The sequence below is a fragment of the Pongo pygmaeus genome, chromosome 4 (genome assembly GCF_028885625.2).
Source record: "Pongo pygmaeus isolate AG05252 chromosome 4, NHGRI_mPonPyg2-v2.0_pri, whole genome shotgun sequence".
In the NCBI taxonomy this organism is placed as follows: Eukaryota; Metazoa; Chordata; class Mammalia; order Primates; family Hominidae; genus Pongo; species Pongo pygmaeus.
The window spans coordinates 24,937,877-24,949,784 of record NC_072377.2 but is presented as its reverse complement, the minus strand read 5'-3'; the positions used below and the strand labels follow the sequence as shown (position 1 = coordinate 24,949,784).

The 11,908-nt window shown below is 33.0% G+C and overlaps 1 protein-coding gene across 2 annotated transcripts in view; it reads left to right on the top strand.

The window, feature by feature from the left end:
• Window positions 1-4,114: 4,114 nt before the first annotated feature.
• CDH10 (cadherin 10) overlaps window positions 4,115-11,908 on the top strand; it is a 163,069-nt gene continuing 155,275 nt past the window's right edge. For both annotated transcript variants that reach the window (XM_054489488.2, XM_063664684.1), the window contains exon 1: window positions 4,115-4,518. The gene's annotated coding sequence lies outside the window, so the exon portion shown is untranslated. The remainder of the gene's footprint in view (window positions 4,519-11,908) is intronic.

The following is an 11,908-nucleotide window of genomic DNA, read 5'->3' as shown; positions in this document are numbered from 1 at the left end:
AGGATCACACATTCATTGTCCTGGTTCAAAAAGCTCCCAGGCCGGGGCGTGGAGGCTCACATCTGTAATCCCAGCACTTTGGGAGGCCCAGGCAGGCGGATCATGAGGTCAGGAGTCTGAGACCACCCTGGCCAACACAGTGAAACCCTGTCTCTATTAAAAATACAAGAATTAGCTGGGCACGGTGGCAGGCACCTGTAATCCCAGCTACTCAGGAGGCTGAGGCGGAGAATCACTTGAACCCAGGAGGCAGAGGTTGCAGTGAGCTGAGATCATGCCACTGCACTCCAATCTGGGTGACAGAACTAGACTCTGTCCCCCACAAAAAAAAAAAAAAAAAAAAGCTCCCAATACTGCCCCCAGATTATGGTAACTGCAAAACCATGCTTCCTCAGCTACTATGGTAGTGAAATAAATACCCTGCATCTTGCCTTTCTGCTTATTTAACTCTGTTTCTAATTAAAGATGATGAGGGCATCTGAAAAACTGAATATGAATCACCCTCCACTCCTACCTCAAACACTAGCTGTAAGGAAAATGTGATTTTTAATTTTCCAAGTCTGTACAGTCCTTTAAGGCAGACTAGAAGGAGTTTAGCAAAAATGTTGTCAAACAAACTATGACAAATTATTATTCTGCCAACATATTTATGGATAGTGAAGCAATGTGGACACTCTTTTGTTTCATAGACTTAGTGAGATAACTAGGTTTCAGTAACTTCCTAACAGAAAATGGAAATTGATATTATTTTTCATAACATTCAAAGAAACCAAGGAAAGGGTAGCTAAGAAGCTAGTGTTTTAAAATAAGCATATAGCTGTTCAGCAAGTGACGTCTTGTGCAGTTAAGCTTATTGTTTAGCAACAGCATGACAACTTCTAGGCATGTAATAGTTTCATACAAAATGGAAGGTTGTTTCATTTAATTGATTTTACTCAAATTGGATCTTTCACATTTGCAATGAAGAGATCAGCCATCATAGAGTCCCATTATTATATTAATAATAGAATGCTTTCAAATTTTCTTAGTGCCGTATGATTGCAGTAAGGTATTTTCTGTGCAATTTCCTATTTAGTTTTAAAAGTTGTATATAGAAATATATTTGCAAAAGTTTTCATCAACTTTTATTTGCTTGTAGTTGATATATGGCCTCTCCTCATATTAAAGGACACTTCTGCAAGATATTGACCCATTCATTTCATTGAGAGTTTACTATCCCTTTTACATTTCATTTATTAATTTCACCTCCCATGTGCTACCAGTTTCCTGATATTGGTGACAACAGGAAAACCCTATCTAATTCGCAAGACTATTTCACATAAGATTTGGAGGGAAAATTATAAAGAAATAGAAAAACTTGCAGAATCCCAAGTTAACTCATTTATATTGTGAAATAAAGAATATGAAAAATAATATTGTTTAATAAAACAAAACCCATTGTCAGAAGTTTTACATTTTAGTCAATGTTCTGTTTATTCTTTATATTAATTTGAATTACTAGGACATATATTCGATAGGATGGCATTTGATCTCAGATATAGAGTCTTTCTTTTATGAGATGAGCATTAAGAAAAATGTGAATGGGTTGAATTCATTTATTGTTCAAATGTTTTCCTCTTCATTCTCTCATATCTATAACTAGATCCCCTGAACTTTGGAATACACGGATGCTTTGCCTATTATTTATTAATTATATTACTTGATCAAAAAAAGAAAAAATGCAATAACTGATAATTGTTTCATAAATGTTAAAATATTATTAACATTATTTTGTATAGATATCTTTCACTAGCATTATGACATAATTCTAATTTTAAACTAGAATAAAAATTTGCTTTTCTCCAAAAAAGTACATTATACAAAATATACTACTCTATAATACATGGCTATAATAGGACAGTCCTGCTGTTTGTACCCAATTCTGTCACCTCCCTAATAGCACCAGTGACTTTAGCTGGGCAAATAGTGAGAGTAAATACCACATCCCCAGCCTCCCTAGCAACAATGTGTGACCAAGTGTCTAAATTCCATCCAACGAGATCATGAAAGTGACATGTACATGTTCAGGGTCACATTTTTCAAAGGACGGGAGCAGCTTTCTCTTGTTCCTTTTATTCCTTTTTCTAGAAGGTAGATGTGGGGTGATCTCTCTTAGATCATATAAATGAGTTCATTTCCTTAAAAACATTGAGTATCAAGACAGAAGGAACCTGAGTTTCTGATGACTAGACAGGGCAGAATAAACACACCAACCAAAAACTTACGTAAGAGAAGCATAAACTTCTATATAATTCAGAAAATGTTATTTTGGGAATACATCATTTCAACATGTATTCTAATTAATGAAATAGCAGTTTACCTCAGATCTTAGCCTTTGGTTATTTTCTCAACCCATTTAAATGTAACCCCCAAATTCTTCACATTATATAGTCATATATTTTGAAATTAGCACTAAACAAACATATGGAAATAGTTAATTTAATAAGAGAACAATGTGTGTGTGTGTGCACCTAACCTGCTGCATTTAATTAAATATTATAAATTTCTCTTGATAGCTAATTTAACATGTCAATAACAGTATTATATTGAATACGCACATATACCAGGCAAACACAAATACACACAAATATACATATCACAGGTAAAAAATTGAATATCTATTTTCACTTGACTCTGAAATTAAGGCACCCTGTTGAAAAAAACATACAAAACATAACAAAAACTGGGAAAATGATACGGTGATAATTCAGAATTCTAGCTCTATTATTATCAAACTTTAGAGGGGACCATAGAATTTTCCTGATCTTAATGCCATCATCTGTAAAATTAAGAGTTTCAAAAGTCCATTTCTGCTCTAAATATCTTTTAGCTGTTTAGCTCAGTGGAAATGTTTGGTGTTTTCAAATATAAAACTAATTGGTAAAATTCATCATATAATAACACTGTGATACATTAAAACCTTTTTGGAATCTAATTTTGAATCTCCTTCTCACTTCTTTTTTTCCCCTCAGATTGAGTTTCTTCCTTTTTCATTGTGCTGATTATATAAAGGGCCTGTTGACTGTTAGAATGATCAAATAGGTACAGAGGAGGCAGTATGGCAACCAGAAACAATACTAAACCGGAAGTAGGAGTATGGCATTACAGCTTTGACCCCGCCTCCAGTTAGTCCTGTGACAATTTAACATTCTGAGCATTATTATCTGCTAAAATAATAATAATAATAACAGGCCAAAATGATCTTCGTAATTTCTCCTCTAGCTTTAAAACTATAATAGACATATATGTATTTATGTGCATATATGTATGTATATGTGTATATAATTTATTTATGGATGGCACTTTAAAAGGAATCTCACCTGTAGCCGGAAAAATGCAAAGATGTTAATTACTTTGTGGAGCTATACTGACATCCTTTGGTAAGGTTTGGTTGATTGCAATTTGATGTGGAGATAGATAAATAGCGAGACAGTTAGATGTATAAGTAGATAGAACAATCCAAATGTATTTACATCTGTCCACACACTCATTTGGGTATGAAACTCATATTTATGAGAAAAAAACGTTAAAAAGAAAAAAGGAAACTGTGTCAAGTTCAAAGTCTAAATATTTTAATAACACTAATTATATATTTACATTTTTAATAAAATATTTTATCTATAAAGTATTAAAATGCAAAGATTAGGCAGAGAAGACTGGCTCGCGGACATTCCAAAATGATGAGAGAGGTATGCACTCCTATGACAATAAGCAACAAGAAAAGGGATTTGGAAAATCAAGCCGAGAAAGTTCCCTGAAAGCAAAAAATAAATAAGCATTTAAAACCACAACGAAAAATCACTCTGGTAACATATCAGATCTGGTTGCAATTTGACTTGGCGCTCCGATAATACTTGGATTTCCGTAGTCTGGTGAAAGGATGGTGCAGGAATATATATTCCAGAAGAACTATCTTTTCAAAAAAAAAATTGCAAGAAGCAGTCCTGTTCCTGAGATTGTATTACGGACACAGGCGGATTAGATTGGGCTGATTACCTTAGCCTTGAAACAGAGAGTCTTTCTGCCCTGCGGGGGAGGGGACGCCTTTCAAGCAAAGCCCTCCTCTCGGATGCGCCCTCCCCTCGCATTCACTTGCAAATCGCTGTGTGCTCGCAGAAGCCAGCACTTCCACAGTCTCTAACCTTCCCATGGCGAGTGCTGCAGCTCTATCAGCAGAACCTTTCTCTCCGTGTGAGGAAGAGCTTTTTTCACCCCTTTCCTTTTTTTTTTTTTTCCTTTCCCCTTAATCAGAAGCACTGAATGAAAGCCAATCAGAGAGAGAGAGCTCGCCCCCGTTTTCTTCGGTTCCCTGCTGTCCAGAGTTAAAAGTGATGCTGAGAAAGAGCTTGAGTTAGATTGAAGTAGAATCAGTGATAGAAAATAACAGCCGAAAACAAACAAAAAGGAGACATAGTGACAATTTCTCCTGGTTTATTTTGGCTGGAACCAACTTCCATTATCCAGAAGCTGATAAAAAAGGTAGGAAGACTTCACCTCTTTTCTTTTAACTCCGTTAAGGTATTATATATTCTTCCACTTGAGGGGTGGGGAGGGAGAGGGAGGAGATAAATGTTTGTTTTTAAGTTGTGTTTAGCAATTATTTCAAAATAATTATCTTAAATACCTAAATAAATAAGCATACAACTCTATATATTTAATTCTAGAAACAACTGCTTCGAATATCTATATAGGCAATGTAAAGCTGCATAAATTATATGTTATGCTCAACAGTGGGTCATGATATTAGAGTTTGTGAATTCATTCACTTGGAACAAATGCTAAAAAATGTTATGAAGTGAATTAGTCCTGCCCAGACTTGTTCATTTTTATTTTAAAAATTAGTTCAAGAGATAACATTGTTGCTGTGAACTCTAACATCATCTAACATTACTTTGCATTCCATATGAATGGATTCACTCTGCACTTATTCATAGTCATAGTTCATTGTACGTTCAATATAAAGAGAAATGACAGGCAGAAGACAGATTCCTTGAAGCTGTCAATGGACACTAAGCATCTACATAAATACAATAGATTTGACATTCATCAGAAATAGAATAGGTAGAATTCTTATTTTCAATTTTATATCTGAGTCAGTAGTATTGGGGGGGAGAGGTAAAGAGAGGGAGAGTAAATGCATGTAGTCAACAGTTGCAGCATTTATTGTTTCTGCTGCAATAAAATCCATATTTTATGTGGTGTTAAATTAATGCAGCATATTGCAAGTATAAATGCATGTCCCCAACAAGTAACTATTGATAGCACCGTAACTATGGGCAAAAGCAGTAGTCTGAAATTGTTTTTATGCCACTAAAATAAAAACCTACTGTCTCTTTATTATGAAAAAAGGGGAGTCTACAGGTACAAAGACAAATATTGTTTTAAAAATGACCTATCGTCTTTTGCTTTGAAAAAACAGATGTTTCCTATAATTGTGGTCCTTCATTCCTTCATTCCAGTGAAAGCTTCTATTATCCAAAACTGCACATCCATTACTTCTCAGCTCTTTGGAGACACATTATTTTTTCTCCTCTTTTTTTTTTTTGAAGGATCTATATTAAAAATAATCTGTCCTTCTGATGTTGACAACTGTTATACTTCAATGCATATGTTAGTAGACTTTCTCCCTCCACACCATCCCCCTCTCTATCTTCCTTTAAAACGTAGCTACAAGAGCTTCTCTGTGGTGAATAACACTTGGCAAGAGTGTGCTCATTTTTTAGGTCTGGTATGGTGAGGATTTTTAATTAGTAGAACTTTCATGAAAACATTATGTCATTGACAGAGCCGTATGTTCATTTTTAGTTAAAAGTGATGAAGAAGAAAGGAAGAGGTTATGTCCTAGAAACATAGGTAAATGCTAAGTGGCATAGATAATCTGCCCCCTGCTCCCCCCAGTGTACTAAACGTGGCACATATGTATTCAATGTGCAATGCATAAGGAAGTAATGGTTTATTTGGGGAGGGAAGTGGTGAAGAGACTGGAGAGTGCACAAGTATAAACAGCGTGGATCTGTGCCTTAGGGACACATCAGATACAAACCCATTCTGATGATAAAAATATAAAGAAATGCTTCTTTCACTTTTTTTTTTTTTTTTTTTGGCTGTGTTATTAAAGTGTGAGTCAGTGTCTGCTTTCATTAAATCAGATACTTCTTGGGTTTCAAATACTTGCTGTGAACAAATGGACTTCTCTGGTGAAGGCATATGCCTTCCCTGACTTCAATCAAAGAATAGAATTCCATACACTTAAAGGTTTGGGGAAAAAAAAACAACAAACAAAACCAAAATCTCTGGGAAATGGGAAAAAAGAAGGTAAACTGTATGAGCATCCACCGACATATGCATATGTGTGAAGTCAATGGTTAAATTGTTTGGTACCCGATTGATGCTCTAGGTGATGTTCCTTGATGTTTATAGAAACTGTTTATTAATTAGAACAGTACTATGCAGGTAATCAATTTAATATTTCATTGTTAGATTTTTACCCACACTGGGGTTTTCTTTAAAAAAGAAAAAAAGAGGATAAAAAATTGACTTTAATTTAGAGTGATATTTCTGACACATTATTTACAAAGTTAGTGTAATCTGGAAGAGGTTTTTTTTTTTTCTTGTTGAAAAATAGACTATTTGAAACTGGAAAGGTTAATTCTAAAATATGTGAATCTTGCATAAAAAGTAGGGTGAATTTCTTGACCTTTACTTAATTTTTTTATGAGCAAATAACTGAGGCAAAGTATATACTATCTGGGGGATTTCTGTGCTTATGACTGATTTCCTATGTTTCTTAACCTACTTTGCAGCAAGTGATAACACGTCTTACTGGAATATGTCATTTTTATACCAAATCATTCCACTAGGCTGCAGCACAGCAACAGTATTTGCTCTGATGATGCTGAATCAGCAGCAAAGTGAACCATATTCTTGTTAAGTGTTATTATCAGTAATAGTGTTTCATAGTAAGCAATTAATACAAATCAGTGATGCAAACCCTACTATCTCTAGTGTAGCCCTTGGGTATTAAAAGCATTAGCCACATTATATTCTTATTTCTACTATGCAAATTACATTCTAATACTGCTGTCACATTAGAAGTACTTGTAAAATACTGAAATTATAAGTAGAAAAACATTAAAATTATTTATGCCAATTATAAGTAATTTTATGCAGATATTTGATCTCTAAATTTCAGGTCTATGTTTGAAAACTCTACTTTCGATTAACCCAACATATTATCTGGAATAGGGTTTCAAAAGAGACAATTTACTAACCATATTATATTTAATAGTCATGTCTGGAATAGATTGAAGTTAAAAACCAAGTAGCAAGAAAAATTTCCTCATCCTTCTGAGACGTATACTGAGCAATGGTAAAATTGATTAAGCATTATACTAAGTACAATATATGGTTCATATTATGATATTTTAAGTAGTAAAAAGAAGTGTTCTCGGAATGACACTATAGATGCATATTTGAAAAACTGAAAATTATCACAGACAAATCTATTTATCTTTTCTTGACACTTGTACAGACCAATGAGTTCACAAAAGTATATTGTTTTGTCATAATTACAATAATCTGAAATCTACAGAAAAAATACAAGTCCTAAATTTAAAAGAAAATCTGCCTTTTTTTTTCCTAATTGAAACCTTTGGATGATATTCACAGAGCATTCATATAATTTTCTGCATTTACCCCAATAAGTTCAACCTTCAAAATTACAGATTTTTTTTCATGCATAAGAACAAGAGACAATTTCAAACAATTACCAAGCACTGCCTGTTTTCTAAGATAACAATATCAGCTCTGGGTTGCCTGTGTCCTCTTCTTTTCTGACTGTAGAGCAGTCTCACCTCACTTGACATTTTCGTATGAGCCCTTGAGCCCTTTTACAATCCAGTTGTCCTGTCTTTCTTGAGTATAAGGGCACCTAAAGCATATAAGGCCATTTTGCTTTTCCTATACCTTTTTGTCATCACTCACTTGAACTAACTGTAGACACATATTGTCAAAAAATAAGACCCATCACATTAAATTTGTAGATTTCTGGGAATGTATTATTCTTAATGAAATATTAACAATGATGAGTTGAAATAATCTGACCTGTTTAAAAATTTTTAATACAACTTTTGCTTAACTCTTATTATCAATGCAACTTCTCACAAAAAAGTAACTCTTGATTTTTTTAAGAATGAAAGTGCTTTATTTTCACCAGTTTCTTTATATTTTTATCCGATTTCTTTCTTGCAATGTAAGTGATGACCTATACGCTTTATGACTAAGAGACATTGGTTAAACATTAACCATATTGGAGTTGGAACTAAAGAAAGGGAAAGCTGCAAATTAAATAAGGAGTAAAATAAAATCACATTTTACATCATTTTAGGAAATAAAATGTAGCATTCCTTCAAAATAATGCCTGCCTGTGGGAGACTGAAATGCCTTCATATAAAAATGCCTTTCAGTAAAGGGTTTCGTATCCTTAGAGAGTTTGTCAGAAACATTATAAGCACTTTACCAAATCACGTGATTTCAATTTTCAATCTTTTTTTTTTTCAAGAAAGCAGTCTTGATTCAACATACTGTATATGATGCAATGATATAAATTAAAGTTAAATGACATTTCAAGCTTCAGGACAGAATTAAACAATAGACTATAAGATATAATACAACATTGCTTCACAACAGGAAATTCAGCATTAAATGACATTTCTAAACACTTCAGAGCCCTGCTGATCCCCGTAAATTTAGCAGGTCATCTTCTCTCTCTCTCTCTTCTACCCCATCTCTCTTTCTGTAAATCTGTATCTATTTCCATCTCCCTCTCTTTTTTCCTTTTCTCTCCTTCCTCATTTAAAACAATTACAAAACTCCTTGAATAAATTTCCCATGTGCTTTAAAAAAAATTGCCCTATTGTAAAGTTTTATTTCTGTAAATCTTTTGATTTTTATGGCCAGTATTCTATCATCCACATTATACATTACATTTATTACATTATCCTTTGCATTATAGCACAAAGTATATGACAGTTCAGTTGGCTAGAATCTATTCTTTTAAATGAAAGCAACTCTTTTATAAATTTTGTAACACTGAGGCTTCTAAGGAGTTGAAATTGGCACCAGTGTAGTTTACTGCACTAGCAAGCCAAGTAGGGGAATTCAGCATTTATTATTGAAATGACTCCTCCAAATTATCAGAATGTAGAATGTACAGGCATGAATTATTATGCTCAATGCATAAGTTATTGATTAGGAATCTTTATTGATTTACTGTAAGAGAGGATATTGAAATGGTTTGACAGAGCCCTGATTTTTAAAATAAACGTAAATTACATGTTTCTAGAAAGCAATGTTTCACTAGACATGTTGATTCTTCTTTGCTGCAAGAAACAAGTATTACCAGTTTGGAATCTAAAAATGAAATCCAGTATATAATGAGCAAATGTAGTAAAGAACTACCATTGCTTTTGTTTCCAGTTGGAAATTTGGGAAACAGAAACTGTAACAATAATTGAGGTAGGCATAATATGTAACAAAATGAAATAATCAATAAACTGAATATAGTAAATATTCTACCTTGAGTTATTCTGGGAATTCTCTCTATGGTTAATGTAATATGTATAAATACAAGAATTACAGTTGAAATTCAATATCATTATCTGAATAGATCAAAGGCAACCAATATATTTGCCCTAGTAATTGGAAAATTTGGAGTAAATTTTGTACATGATATTAATACAAGCTTTTAAAATGTAACTGTTTCTCCTTTCGTAAAAATATAGCCCCACTCTCAATAAAATTAAGTCAAATAAACTTCCTTTGAATCCATTGTAAATTCTGGGACTTCTGAATTAAGGAAAATTTTCGTGATTATTGAAGCGAACTTCAAATTTAAATGAGGCACGATAATGTTTCCAAATAATTTGACTTCTAAAGGTAAATTTTAAATTAATAGGCTTATTTTTTGATAGATTTGAAAATATTTAAGCTACCTGAGGAGTTTTAAGGGTTTTGTGTTTCCATATAAATCTTCAACCTCTAAAGTGTATTTATCAATTATTTTATTTAAAATATTTTCCTTAAATAAACCAAAACATTAAAATTTTTATACCTCTAATTTAAATCTATTGCTAATAAGATCAAAAACAGGAATTACATACTTTCAAAACCAACAGTGTGATACTGATTTGCTTTAGTGATGACCTGAAGAAAAGAAACTATTGGAGTAAAATATATGTCAACTTATTACATCAAATGAGAAGCTGATTATCCAATGATTATCTATTAGCTTAGTCAACTATAATATATTTTCTTTTCTTTTTTGACTTCTTCTTAAAGCATTATAAGTTGGGGGTTATTCCTGCTCTGTAGTCTTGAACCATATTTTGTCACCAGAGTGATTTTTCAATATGTAGTCCCTGAAGAGTGAAAAACAGCAACATGCAGATTTATTCTGCCTGCATTTAGCTCCCTAAATTTGAATATTTCTCCATGAGTAGAAACTTACAGAAAATCTTTATTTATCTACCCCCTCAACCAAGACTTTAGTTATTCCTTTGGAGATGAGTTAAAAAATGAATCCTAAGCACAGACATATACTTAGAGGCACTGTCACTTTGTCTCTTTTTCCTTTTTTTTTTTTTGTTTTCAACTACTGAGTGAAGAGTGGAGGTTTTCTACAGAATTTCTACACTAAAGAAGTGACTTCCCCCCGCTCTTGCTGTATGCAATTAAAAATGATAAATGAGAACTCTACTTTTTCTGAGACTCTCTTGTCTTCTAGCTACTGTCTTTTAAAATATATATCCTAATTTTCAATAGTTAATACTAGATAGTTCTGTATAATATTTTAAAAATTAATTAATAAGCCTTCACTAACTTGCAAATGGCGTAAGTACTTGCTATTGATACTTAAAAAAACGACAGAAATGAAATACTCCTAAAATCTAAGTTGAGAAAAATATTTTCTTTACTGATTTTTTTTCTCCCCTTGGAGTTAGATTTGCCATCGCGATAGAGGATGAAATCTGAAATCCAGCCCAGTGGAGATGAGAAAATAGGTGAATGGCAACAATAATCTTGACTTGAGCAATGAAATTAATCACTTTGCTTTATAAGTAGAGGCTAGATCAAGCCTGTTTCTAGGTAGGTCGAAGAAGAAAAAAGTGTGGATGAGGGAGAACCTTGTACTTCATTGAAGCAAAATGAAACTTTGCATAGGAACCACTGTTTCCAGTAACACCCTTATGGAAATTTGAAATTTTTGATAGTACTTAGGGGCTTAGTACTATGAATTTAAAATTCACAATCATTAAATAACTCTCTTTTGATTTTAGGCTATCATATGTTGCTATTTATTATTATATGTGTTATACTTTTTATTTTGCAGTTTCTATTATTAATTTAACTGGTATCCTGTTATCTATACAATAATTTGCTCAATTTTTCTTTAGCTCCTAATTAATTTCACTCATTTTGGGGGAAGTTACTGTGACCCACTCCCTTCTGTCACACCTGGAGATACAAGGATGAATTTAGTACAAATTTTGTCCTTGAGAAGAGGCAGGTTCTAATCTGAGATATTCATAATTAAATATAATATAATTTACAATGGAAATATCAGTAGTTGTGTTCTAAATGTTTCCATTTTTATGAAATAGTAGTAGAATTAGATGGTAGAACATCATGGGCAGTCATGTATCCTCCACCTAACACAGTCTTAAGTTTTCATCTTCCATTAGATATACTGCCGAAGAAACCCCTCAAAAGCATTTTATTCATTCATCCGTTCTTTCATTCCTTCATTTGCCAAGTATTCTTTAAGTGCCTATCATAAGCCAGACACTGTGCAAGCACCCAGAAAGACAAA